This window comes from Leopardus geoffroyi, chromosome B1 (assembly GCF_018350155.1).
Source record: "Leopardus geoffroyi isolate Oge1 chromosome B1, O.geoffroyi_Oge1_pat1.0, whole genome shotgun sequence".
Lineage (NCBI taxonomy): Eukaryota > Metazoa > Chordata > Mammalia > Carnivora > Felidae > Leopardus > Leopardus geoffroyi.
Genome location: NC_059327.1, coordinates 136,692,853 through 136,705,451, shown reverse-complemented (window position 1 = coordinate 136,705,451; position 12,599 = coordinate 136,692,853). Strand labels below are relative to the sequence as shown.

Genomic DNA, 12,599 nt, shown 5'->3' with positions numbered 1-12,599 from the left:
ACCTTGGAAAGTCATTATGTCTGGTCATTTGTTTCATAATATTACTCCAACAGGCTCAGGAGGCCAAGGCAGAGAGATTTTTAAACAAGTATTAAGAAAAGGCCAGAAAAATAAGGAAACAATTGAAATGCTACATAAATTATAAGGTTCATGTGATATACTATACCTCGGCAGAAGAAGAATTTTAAATGTAGTTTCTATGTAGCAGAGGGAATAGTATTACTTCTTATTGAAGGAAATTTGGTCTTTATCCAAATCAAAATGTTGTGGCTTTCTTGTCTAAATAGCATGATTCTTTTTACATATAATGGTCTCTGACCGGCACTAATTACGAGTCCTTTGGATGAAGATAGTAACATAAAACTGGCAGTATTTTTCATGGAAGAAGATTTATGCATCACTGCATTTGGGTAAGTAGGTGGGGAGAAGCAAAGACCGGGTGACTAGTACAGACAATGCATGTAAATGTAAACCAGCTTCCGTCTCCCATTCTTTGCATGCTCCTCCTAAACTCATTTCTTCTGAGTATGAAGATTAACACTGTATCTATGTATTCAACCTAGTCTTGGGTTTCATCCCAGCTTCCTTTCTGATCTTTCATTCTTTATCCTCTGTTGGTCACTATGCCCATGAAGCAGAAAAGGAAGCCACAGTGGCCCAAGTTAGACACACACATATAAAAGGAATAAACTTGTCATTGTGTTATGATAAGGCCTCAAAGGAATGCACTATCAGTTTGCACTGGCCCTAAGAAGGATGCATCCTGGTTCCTCAGGGAAGGCAGGAGCACTAAGAGATCTTTTCTCCATACTAATTTGTAAGTACCAGGAGATACACACTTCACCAAAGGCCCAGCTAATTAACTAATGTTGAAAGAGAATTGCACTGTTTTAAAGCTTAAAGTCCTTCAGACTTTAAGAGTTCCTTTGTGAATCTTAGAATTCCTATTATGTGGTCTTGTTGGTTTATATATCCATCCATTCATTTGACATTTATAGAACTCAGGTTCCACTCAGAGCCTGGAGCCTGCTTTGGATTCTGTGTCTCCCTCTCTCTCTGTCCCTACCCCACTCACGCTCTGTCTCTCTCTCAAAAATAAATAAACATTAAAAAATAATAAAAAAATAATTCCCCTTATACGTATCATTTGGTTATCTGATGATAATGTTGTCTTTTTATTTACTCAATCTTCAAAATAAATTGGTTTTATGAATTCATGGGTTTCAAACATAATTTAAATATATTTGATGGTTTTCAGTCCATTGCAATGCTTATACTTATTGGAGTTTCATCTTTGGCCAATGGGGTCTTCATAAATCTGTTTCTTCTTTTGACATGATCCGGGTAGTCTTAGATTCCTTGCTATCCATTTGATATGTCAAGATGTTTTAAGGTCATCTTGTACATTTCCTAGTACTGACTTGAATCAGCCATATCTTTAAAAGCTCTGGTTTATTTTAGTGGAGATGATTTTTCAAGACCACAGCCTTCTGCTATATTTATTTTTGTAGACTTTTTATTAGAAATATATAGGATATACACCACACGTATGTATGATATATATTATGTATGCATGTGTATATATTGCACTATATAAATGATTTATAGTATGAATAATATATGATATGAATTGTATATCTTATTATATAAATATAAAGATATAAAATAAAACTGAAATAACTTTTCTAGCATATAACCATAAAATGCTTATAAATTTATACCAATATTTCTGATTTATATTCAGGATTATAGTGGTTTTACTTAACTGGAGCTATTTTATATCTTTATATTCTTAATTCCATATGAAGAATCTTAGTTCTCAAGGACATTAGGGTTAATTGAATTAGAAAATTTCCATAATTATTTGTTATCCCTCTTTATACATACATAATAACAATGTACTTCCAGTTCCAAAAAACTAAAAGTAATTAATTATTTTTTGGTTAATAATTAAATATAATTATTATTATTTCAATGTGCTTAGTTTTATACTCCCTACATTTTTTAAAAATTGGGTTTTTTTTATGTTTATTTATTTTTGAAAGAGAGAAAGACAAAGCGTGAGTGGGGGAGGGGCAGAGAGAGAGGGAGACACAGAATCTGAAGTAGGCTCCTGGCTCTAAGCTGTCAGCACAGAGCCCAGCATGGGGCTCGAACTCATGAACTGCAAGATCATGACCTGCGCTTAACCAACTGAGCCACCCAGGCACCTCCTTCCAACATTTTTTAATGGTGTACTGAATGTACATTATTAGATCACATAGCCATTACATGTTATAATTTTTTTCCTTTTAATCTTCACTAAATCTTAATTTTATAAGTAGCTATATATTTAATACTTGACATCAGTCTCTAGTCATCTGGCTTGTTTGTAAGCTTGGCCTCTGGTAGATTCTTCAAGAAGCACTCATGAGGCAGCAGGAACTAAATTATGCTTACTGTCTATCCTTTTCTTTTTGAAGCTCTGTTTTCCTGAACATAGAATCTTTGCTTCCTATTTTATTTTCCTTAAGTATTTTAAATTAGTTACATTGACTTTTGGCATACAGTGTTTTTGAAAAATTTGATGATATCTAATAGTGCTATTACTAAGTCCTCTTTAGTCTAGTTTCCAAAAGAATTCTTTTACTTTAAATTCCTGTGTGTGTGTGTGTGTGTGTGTGTGTTTTAATTAGAATATGCATCTCTTGTTTTTGGTCATTCTGGGTTTGTATTTTCAGGTATATGGTATGAATTTTCAATATGTAATTTCAAGTCTCTTTTATTTCAGTAATTTGTCCTTGAATTATAGTCTCTAGAATTTGTTTTAGTACTTATTAACATTGGTTTTCTTCTTTATTCTTATTACCTATATATGGGGTCCTCTTAGTCTTTAATATGTTTTCTTTCCCAAATCATTTTCATCTGTTTTTGATTTTTAAATTTTTTCTTTTCTTATCTTCCAGTTTCTCATAATGTATCATTTGTGGTGCTTGTTTATTTTTGTTTTCTTTTAATTTAGTCTTACTTCCTAAAATCATTTTTCTTCATTTTTAATTATTTCTTGAGTGTTATGATCTCAATTCTAAGTCATTATACATTTGACTCCTGTGGCTCTTTCAAATTGCATGATTTTCTTAGTGCCTTTAGCTTATTTTGAAATGTTTTGTTTCAGTTTTGACCTGTTTTTGAGTGAGTCTTTTGGCATGCTTTTGTTGTCTGTAGTGTGCTCCCCAACATAGTACCTACTAGCCTCATGTGGCTATTTAAAGTTGAGTTAATTAAGATGTAATAAAATTAAACATTTGTTTCCTTGAGCTCACTAATCAAGAGCCACATGTGTTTAATAGTTACTGTATTGGAAGCACAAATATGGAGCAATTTTATCATGGGAGAAAGTTTATCGGACAGCTCTGGACTACAGAGATGTTATTCTGCTCCTCATTATTTTTTCTGTTATAGTCACTATCTAAGATGTAGACTTTCAAACCTTTTTGCTACTCAGTTTGAAATGCATTTGATTTTTCAGAAATATTAGAAGGATGGATGGACCCCTTATGCTATAATGCCCTTCTTCATCTCTTGTTACAGTCTTTGTTTTAAAATCTAGTTTGTCTGATATAAGTATGGCTACTCCAACTTTCTTTTTCCACCCATTAGCATGATAGATGGAGATTTGGTTCAGACAGCTTTCCTAAGTTCACAGAAGTCCCTCTTCTCTTTTTTACTGTTTGCTTATTTTCATGTAGTGCTAAAAATGCATGATTTTAAAAGCAATCCTAGCTTGATCTCTGAGATTTCTTGACAATTTTCCCGGGATCCACTTTTATCTGGACCATTTCCTTTCTTTGTGTCTATTGTCCTCATCCTTCTTTATTTTGATTCCACTCTCAGCAGTTTCTTCTCATTAGGAGACCCTGTCCTGGAAGGGATCCCTGGCTGGCCAGTTTCATGTGTGCACAGCGGCTGAACTGCTCCAGCCCTTTTAGGTTGTTCCTTGAGGTACTTTTACAGATGTGCTATTAGGTTGAGCAAAACCATGTTGGTGTCAGTCATGACTCTCAAGTTGGCCTTCCATGATTTTCAATAATACCACTTGACTCTTTAGAGGTTCTCCTGTTCTCAAGACCACAGACCTCTTTTTTTTTTTTCCTACTTCTTGCAGGAATGGCAGTGGGCAGAATTTGTGGCTGTTGGTTGTTTGTCCCCACTTATATTTTGGATTCATATCACCTCATTTTGTTGTAAATGTAGTCCTAAGTTTTAAAAATTTTTTTAAATGTTTGGTTTTTTTTTTTGAGAGACAGAGAGAGACAAAGCGTGAGCAGGGGAGGGGCAGAGAGAGGGGAAGACACAGAATCTGAAGCAGGCTCCAGGCTCTGAGCTGTCAGCACAGAGCCCAATGCTGGCTCCAACTCACTGACTAGGAGATCATGACCTGAGCTGAAGTCGGAGGCTTAACCAACTGAGCCACCCACGTGCCCCCCACCCCCAACCCGACGCTAAGTTTTTAATTTGGCTCTCTTGTTGCTCTATTTTAATGGGTGAATTGAGCATATTCTAAGTCTTGGCTACTACTGCCATTACCACCTCTGCCCACCCACTCGCCATCAATTCCTTTGAAGAATAAATTATTTGAAAATCATTGTAAACTTCTCTGCTAAAAAAAACTAGCTCTTCACGACTGTCTGGCTTTAGTTTGAGCCAAGTATATGGGCTTCAATCAGGTTTTGGCTTGAAGTAAAAAGTTGTTAATAGGCCATGCAGGTCATCCAGCAGTTCTCCAGCCAGTTTCTTCTGGGTGTGACCCACAATGGTTGGCTTTTTATTTCATTTGGAAATACATCTTAAAATGTTTTCCAGACTACATGCTATATGTCTACTGTAGACAGGTAACACGTATTGCTTAACTAGTTGGCTTCTGAGTTCTTTCATTTCTTTCTTATAGTTCAGAACTTTAAGACAAACTTGAGATTTATTTAAGCTGGAAGTTTGGCTTTAATGCAAATTCAAGATTATATATAGAATATATAATGTATATCCCACCTCATATAACATAGCTATTAACTTTGTAAAATTCAAAGTTGAAAGCATCTTCATGGATCCTCTAATGTAGAGTTTCTCACTAGGCACGATTGACATTTTGTGCTGGATAATTCATTGTTGTGGGGGCTATTCTGCACACTGTAGGATGTCTAGGAGCATCCCTGGCCTCTACCCACTAGATGTCAGTAGCACCCCCCAGTTAAACCAAAAATACCTCAGAGAGAGGGAGGATCGGGATTGGGGTGGAGATCACCTCCTTTGAGAACGACTGGTGTCATAATTCTCTCATTCTACAGTTGAAGAGCAGGCAGAGAAAGGAGCAGTCATTTATATAAGGTCACATGACTATGTCAAAACTGTTTTCTAGACTCTCCCAGAGGACATCATCACAAAACATAATTATGCCTAATTATGGTCAATCTCTGAAATGGAATATTTAAAAGATTTTGAAAAAAAAAACAAATAAAAGATTTTGGAAATCATGATAAAAACTTTTTTGGACCCAAATATTATTTTGATCACCTCTATTGCAAATATTTATTGTAAGAAGAAAAAGCGTTCAATGTTGGCTCTCGAGATGAAAACTAAAACTTTCCAGGCATGTCTTTGGACTTTGGAGAAATTTGGAAAATAGTTTGGATCATAGGATCCTTTGGATTGTTGACTTTTAGTAAAAGGATTATTTTGGGATTGCTTCTGTTTTGGAATTTCCCTTAACAGAGTTTTTCAGGAAGAAGAAAAAAAATTTGTGTCACCAACATCTTTTTAACTGCTGGAAAGAAAGCCTAAATCCAATCTGGTAATGCCTTTATCACCATCTTCTGGAGACTTTTGAGAATATATTGCTCCAAATTTTGTACTGTCTTTGAGAAATTTGAGACAAATGAGAAAGAGAGAGAATGAGAGAAATGAAATCATCATGAATGTTAGGATGTTCATCATAGGTTTATTATTAAACATTTCTCCATGGTAGCATCGATGACTCCTTTCTGGTGTTTTATCAAGTATTGTTGTTTTCCTTCTCATATATTTCTCAAAACTGTAAGTTTTAGATATACTAGAAGAAGAATGTAGAGAAGACTATCATAAAATTTGCTGCAGTTAAGCTGGACTGTAATTTTATATATATTTGTTACAGGTTATAGAATGGTATAGATGCACAAAAATATGGGTTTGGTTTTGTTTTGTTCAGATTCAACAAAATTTCTCTGTAATGCTTCCTCAGATGTCAGTCAATGGGATTTTCTCATAGGTAAGTTCCACTGAAGAAACCTTTTCATTACTTCTCCCCTCATGGAAATCCAGTATAAATGTTCCTCATTTTGCATTTCAGTTAGTGGTAAATTATGTTTGAATAATTTGGAGGGAAAGGAAGTGAAATAGAGAAGCAAATAACATGTTTTCAGCCTATAAACGAATATATACCATTTCCTATAGCCCTTAAAGCAACTCTGGGAGTAGGTATTTTTATCACCATTTTCCAGATCAGAAATATTCAGTCGTATAAATGAAATATATAAAATATCCTATAAGTGAAGCTGTTATGTTTGCTTTACAGTTGACAAAGCACTTCAAAGATATTGAATGTGTATCTGAACTGTCTAGTAACTGATTTGGTAGCCTTTCATTAATATTTATGAATAAATTATCTGCAGGTTTAAAGCTTTTCAAATTTATATCATCCAATGAAGCTCCATAAGAGAGAGGACCTTATAGTCTAGCTTACTTGTAAACAATGCATGGTATGTAATAGATGCTTGCAAAATATTTGTTGAATGAATGAATGAATTTGTAAAGAGAGTATAATAACGTTCACCTCAAAGAATTATAAAAACTGAATGAGATAATGCATCAAATCACCAGACCCCGTGCAGAAACCCCATGAGGGCTCATTCCTTCTTTTCATTGTGACGTCTTTCCTGACACGTGCTGCTCGCGTATCCATCCTTGACACTCACTGGTCACTGGCATTTACTTTGAGGTGAAATCTTCACCAGCTATTCTTGCTAGGCCTGGATCAGGTCACTCCAGCCTGGGTATGGAAGTATCCATTGAAAAATGAGTGGCTTCTGAGCCAACTCCAGTTCTAAAGCCTTCTATATGAAATGAAGCTAGCAAGTATGATTCTAAGTATAGGGCACAAAGCACGAGACATTTGCTCGAGATGTTCAAGAGGCATTGAAAGGAACATTTTGGAGGAGAAAAAAAGGAGGATATGAACATTAGAGAACTATTTGCCTGTTGGTGTGGTTATTCTTCATTAATATTCATAGAACCTGCATCACTGCTTTGGGGCTGAGAGACTAGGTCTTTCCAAATGTTCATTGCAAATACTGTGTTCAGGTGCTCTCCTAGAACTCCCATTGAGTTATAAAAACTAATTTTATTTCATTGAATGTGTCGTGCAGCTCTATCCTGATGAATATATGACAGAGAGAGAAACAGAACAATTTTCTGCACTTTCCTTTTTTATCTTTAATTTCAAACCTAGTTCCCCTATGCATCTAGGAGACAGAAGAAGCTATGATTTTTAATATGTACAGTTATGTGCATTTTAACAAACTTTAAACTTCAGAGATTCACTGTGCCTCCCTGCTCTGCAGAGCACTCACTGCTGCATGCATATTAATGAAGATGGAGAACAGGGAGAGAGAACGCTCCCTTATGGCAATTATGTCTGGGAAAGAGAACTTAGATTTCATCAAGTTTACTGATAATCCTGTATCTTCATGTGGAAATGTGACTCATTTTTCTGAGATGCTTGCCTGCCATATATGTTTCAGAATATGTTTCAGAGTATTAAAAAAAAAGAGGGTATATATTCTTCCCTGACACCACCACCCCCCCCCCCCCCCGCTTGCAATGGAAACTAATTTAACATAAAACTCTTAATACCGATGAGCCTGAGGGGATGGATTAATGAGGGTTAATTTTGTATGGCAAAGAAAAGTAGAAAGAGCAGAATTTCTGCATCTTCATTTCCTGAAAGGAAAGTTATCAGGGCTTTTTGGCAAATCATAATGTTTTTGCTTGCAAGGGATAATTTTTTTGAAGAAATGTTTTGGGAATTGGGAAGTACTAATCACACGTTACTACATTTAGTTAGTACAGCCAAAGATTGATTATTTTTAACGAAACTTGAATCTCGCCCGTACTTCACATAACCTACCTGCAGGGTGTCTAACATTTACCTGCTTCACCTCTGTAAAACCTCAGTGTCCTCCCAGCCTCCACACTCACATGAAAAGCAACAATGAAACACACAGAGTTAAACCCAGGGGTTGTTTGTCTCTCATACTCAGAAACAAGTTTGTCAAGAGGGATCTCCAGCTGTCCTTCAATGCCTTTGTCCTTCCCCATGTCTGTTTTCTCTATTAGCTTTTGAGCTTCTCCAGGGAAGGAACATACTTATTCATGTTTGTGTCTCCACAAACACCTGGCATGTTACATGGCTCATCCTTGGTGACCAGTAAATAATTGTTAAACTGAATTACTGGATTCTGCTTTGTCGTCCAATATGCCGGCGATGTCATCTGGGAATACTGGTAAGCAGCCTGTTGATGCTCTCCTCTTAGTTTTTAATGATGCAAAGACCCTTCCATGGAATTTAATCTTTCATGGAGTAGAAGGTTGGGAATGAATGAGCTCTAGGGTTCCTTACAGCTTCCAGAGACTTTGTATCATTTTTATTAAAGTGGGTTTTAGACTCAGACAGACCTAAGTATGAATCCTGATTTTGTTGCCTGGCTGTAGTGTTGCCTTGGGAAAGTAACTTAACTTTCAGCGCCTAAATTGGCGGTGTTCCATAAATGTATGTTGAATGAATCAATGGTTTCTAAACCTCACTTTATCATCTTTAAAATGGGAAAATAATATATATCTAGCAGTGTTGTTAAATATCCTACTTGGCAAACTCAGAAAGTAGAAAATTAATTTGCTGTCTACGGACATACCCTTGGATATTCACCTATCATTTTTTACTGCCCTTTCTACATACTTGTAACCTTTTGAATCATATATATATATATATATATATATATATATATATATATATAATTTCAGGGGAGGGTAGCATTTGATATTATTTTATATTAATATGATTCCCTGTTTCTACAAAACATTGTTTGCTTTTACCTTCATAGCCACCACCTGAGATTATTAAGGCTATCATCCACATTTCGCAGACCAGAAACCTGAGTCCCAGATAGAATTTGATTGACCAAGAGTTACAGCAGTAACCAAAGTATGACTAGAATCTAGATCTCCTGACTTAGAATCTGGTAGGCTTTAAACTCTGTCCTGTTGCCTTCTCAGTGATCAGGACTTCCAAAATGAACCAAAACATTTATTTATCTCTGTGTCCTGTTCTTTTCAATGAAACACAAAGGAAAGGAGACTGGAAGCTTAGCTTAATGAGTGGCTTTTATGCTGGTACACTTAAGTTATTTTTTTGATCTCTCCAGTTTGTTTGTGGATGAAATGGAGAAAGAGCCCATTAAGCCTGACAGCTGTGTTTGTGTTGGTAGCTGTTGATATGCAGACAGGGCTGCAGGGAGACCCTGAGCTGGTCTCCTGGTCACTAAGTACATTAGGTCCTAAGAACGCCACACCTTCCCTTGCGAGCGTTTGAGGATTTGTTGGAGTTTAGAAGATACACAGAAGTTGTACTCAATTTAGGATTCTTAAACCTTAAAACTTGCCCCGCCCTTCCCTACATTAGATAGAAGTTCATGCCTGATAGACTCAAGTAAGGTGATTAGCTATGGTGGGGCTGGGGAAGATAGAGTGGCAGAAACTAATGATTGTTTCAAGAAGTAGAATAGAATATTGGTGAAGTGTGGTTTCTGGAGATAATTGAGAGCTGCTATGTGCAGTGTACTGAGGATATAGCAGTGGGAAAAAAGTCCTTAGTCTCATGGAGCTTACATTTTAGGGGGAAGGGGAAAATAAAATAAATAAGTAAATGATATAGTATATTAGAAGGTTATTTGTGCTGTGGACAAAAATCAGTCAGGGAAAGGGACAAGGATACTATTAATCCCTATTTGGCCCATGGTTGGTGTTCATGATTCAACTTCCCAATGTGTCAACTTCTAATTCTGAGACTGTCCTGGTTCTCCTTTTCCAATGCTTTCTTCCTTTTTTCCAGGCAAGAACAGTTCTTGAAGTTTGCATCGGTATGGACAGAGTATGTAGCCATCAACATGGCATGGATTTGAGAGTGAATAAAAAAAAGAAACGAAAAGAGAAGATAATCATTTAGCGGTAAGTAGGCATTTAAAGCCTACATTAAAATTAAGCTTTCTTTCTTTTTTGGCTCACTTTTTCCTGCATTTTGTATGTCTTTAATATTGAATTCAGTTATGCCTTACTCACCAAACTTGGTGAGAAAGGCATTAAGGAGTATATGGAGAAAAGACTCAGTCCTAACCATAGAAACCCTCACTGCCCAGTGGAGTGACATTTATATTTTCCATTTATATTTTCCACATACATTCTTTCTGTTTTCAGAAGGGATTTGGGCATCTGTCATTAAAATGGAGTAAACACAATGCAAACACTTGAAAGAAAGCCAGGACTCAGGAATGGAGGAGGCTGAACCACATTACAGTGACAAGGGTCAAACACGCCAGAAGTTTTGGAGCTTTCCAGCACTCAGGGTCAAAGGGAGGACACCTACCAACTTATAGAGAAGAGGGTTTTCTTCCATCTAATTTCTTTAAAAAAATTTTTTTTAATGTTTATTTTTGAGAGAGAGAGAGAGAGAGAGAACAAGTGTGGTTAAGTGGGGGAGGGACAGAGAGACAGAATCTGAAGCAGGCTCCACACTGTCAGCAAAAAGCCTGATGTGGGGTTTGAACCCACACTCAATCGACTAAGCCACTCAGGCGCCCCCCCCCCCACTTTTTTCTAATTTCATAAAGAAATTCTTCATGTTGGACAGTTAATAAGGAACAGGAAATAGTATAATGGACAAATCCTCATTAATGGTTTTAGAACAAATGCAGAATTTTGTCAGTGTTGGGTGTGACCAAGAATGTTCCTCTACCTCCTTTGATCCTCTTAGGTTTCTGAAGGAGAGGTCAAAGGATAGGGCCTTGGAAACCTGGTTGGAACCCTGAGGAGCTACAAGGTGTCCTTTGAGAAGGCAGGTAAAAGCTTGGGGCCTTCAAAGAGCAGGAGAGAGATTTTCTCAGACATTCCCTGAGCTTCCCATCTAGTGTTGGCCTTCCATGTCAATGACTTGCAGACATTTTTGACCATGTTCCCAAGTTAGAAATATATTTTACATCGCTGTCCAACAGAGACACATATACACAACCCCCTGAAGGAGAAGTCTCCCCAAATTTCAAAAATAATATTTCTCGGGATGCCTGCGTGGCCTAGTTGCTTAAGCCTAGTTGCCCAGCTCTGGTTTTGGTTCAGGTTACGATCTCATAGCTGTGAAATCCCCACATTGGATTCTGGGCTGAGCACGGAGCCTGCTTAAGATTCTCTCTCTCACTCTCCCTTTGTCTCTCCCCTCCTGGTCTTGTGGTCGCACACTCTCTCTCTCTCTCTCAAAAAAAACAAAACAAACAAAAAACATTTTTCATATGATGAGTAAGGCCCTCTGAGTTTTTAAAAATTCTATCCAAAGACACCTGGGTAGCTCAGTCGGTTAAGTGTCCGACTTCAGTTCAGGTCACGATCCCATGTGAGTGCGTGCCCCACATCGGGCTCTGTGCTGACAGCTGTGAGCCTGGAGCCTGCTTTGGATTCTGTATTTCTGGCTCTCTCTTCCCCTCCCCCACTTGCACTCTGTCTCTCTCTCAAAAATAAATAAACATTAAAAAAAAATTTAATAAAAAATAAAAAATAATTCTATCTAATTCTTAAAAAATTATAAAAATTCTATCCAGTTCTATTTTCTGATTGCTACTTATACCAAATACAAAATTTAATTTCATGTTCCACTAATGGAACCAATAGTGTAGTTTAAAAACCAATGCTTTATTTTTTTTAAGTTTATTTATTTTGAGAGAGAGAGTGCACATGCATGCAAGTGGCATAGGGGCAGAGAGAGAGGGAGAGAGAGAGAGAGAGAGAGAGAGAGAGAGAGAATCCCAAGCAGGCTCTGCACTGTCAGAGTGAAGCCTGACTTGGGGCTCGAATCCACAAACTGTGAGATCATGATCTGAGCCGAAATCAAGAGTTGGACCCTTAACTGCCTGAGTCACCCAGGTGCCCCTAAAAACCTATACTTTAAATAAATTGTTCTCAAGCAGGGAAACTTGTCAAACTTCACATGCATGTCTATCTCTAGATGATCTGATGTGTGTCAGGGGCATAATCTCCCTAAATTATGAGGGGGCTAAAGTGCCCCCTCACCATCCTCTAGCTAATCCAAAATGACAGATGTGAGGAAAAGGAAACAAAAGGTAGAGAAAGGGAAGGATTTTTTCTTAAGGCTTAAAGCAGAGCTGCTGTCCTCTGTCCCAAGGTGGGGGGGGGGGGAGGTTCCACCTAACCAAAGGAATTTTGGGTTCCAATTAAGACATAAGCTACTGGACTACTACAACTTCCAGGAGACC

General features: G+C 37.1%; 1 long non-coding RNA gene across 1 annotated transcript in view; it reads left to right on the top strand.

Moving 5' to 3' along the window:
- Nucleotides 1–240: 240 nt before the first annotated feature.
- The window catches only part of LOC123583292, a 22,760-nt gene continuing 10,401 nt past the window's right edge, over nt 241–12,599 (top strand). Inside the window, exons 1-4 of the long non-coding RNA XR_006704821.1 lie at nt 241–410; nt 6,218–6,277; nt 8,404–8,570; nt 10,175–10,290. This is a non-coding gene — a long non-coding RNA (uncharacterized LOC123583292). The remainder of the gene's footprint in view (nt 411–6,217; nt 6,278–8,403; nt 8,571–10,174; nt 10,291–12,599) is intronic.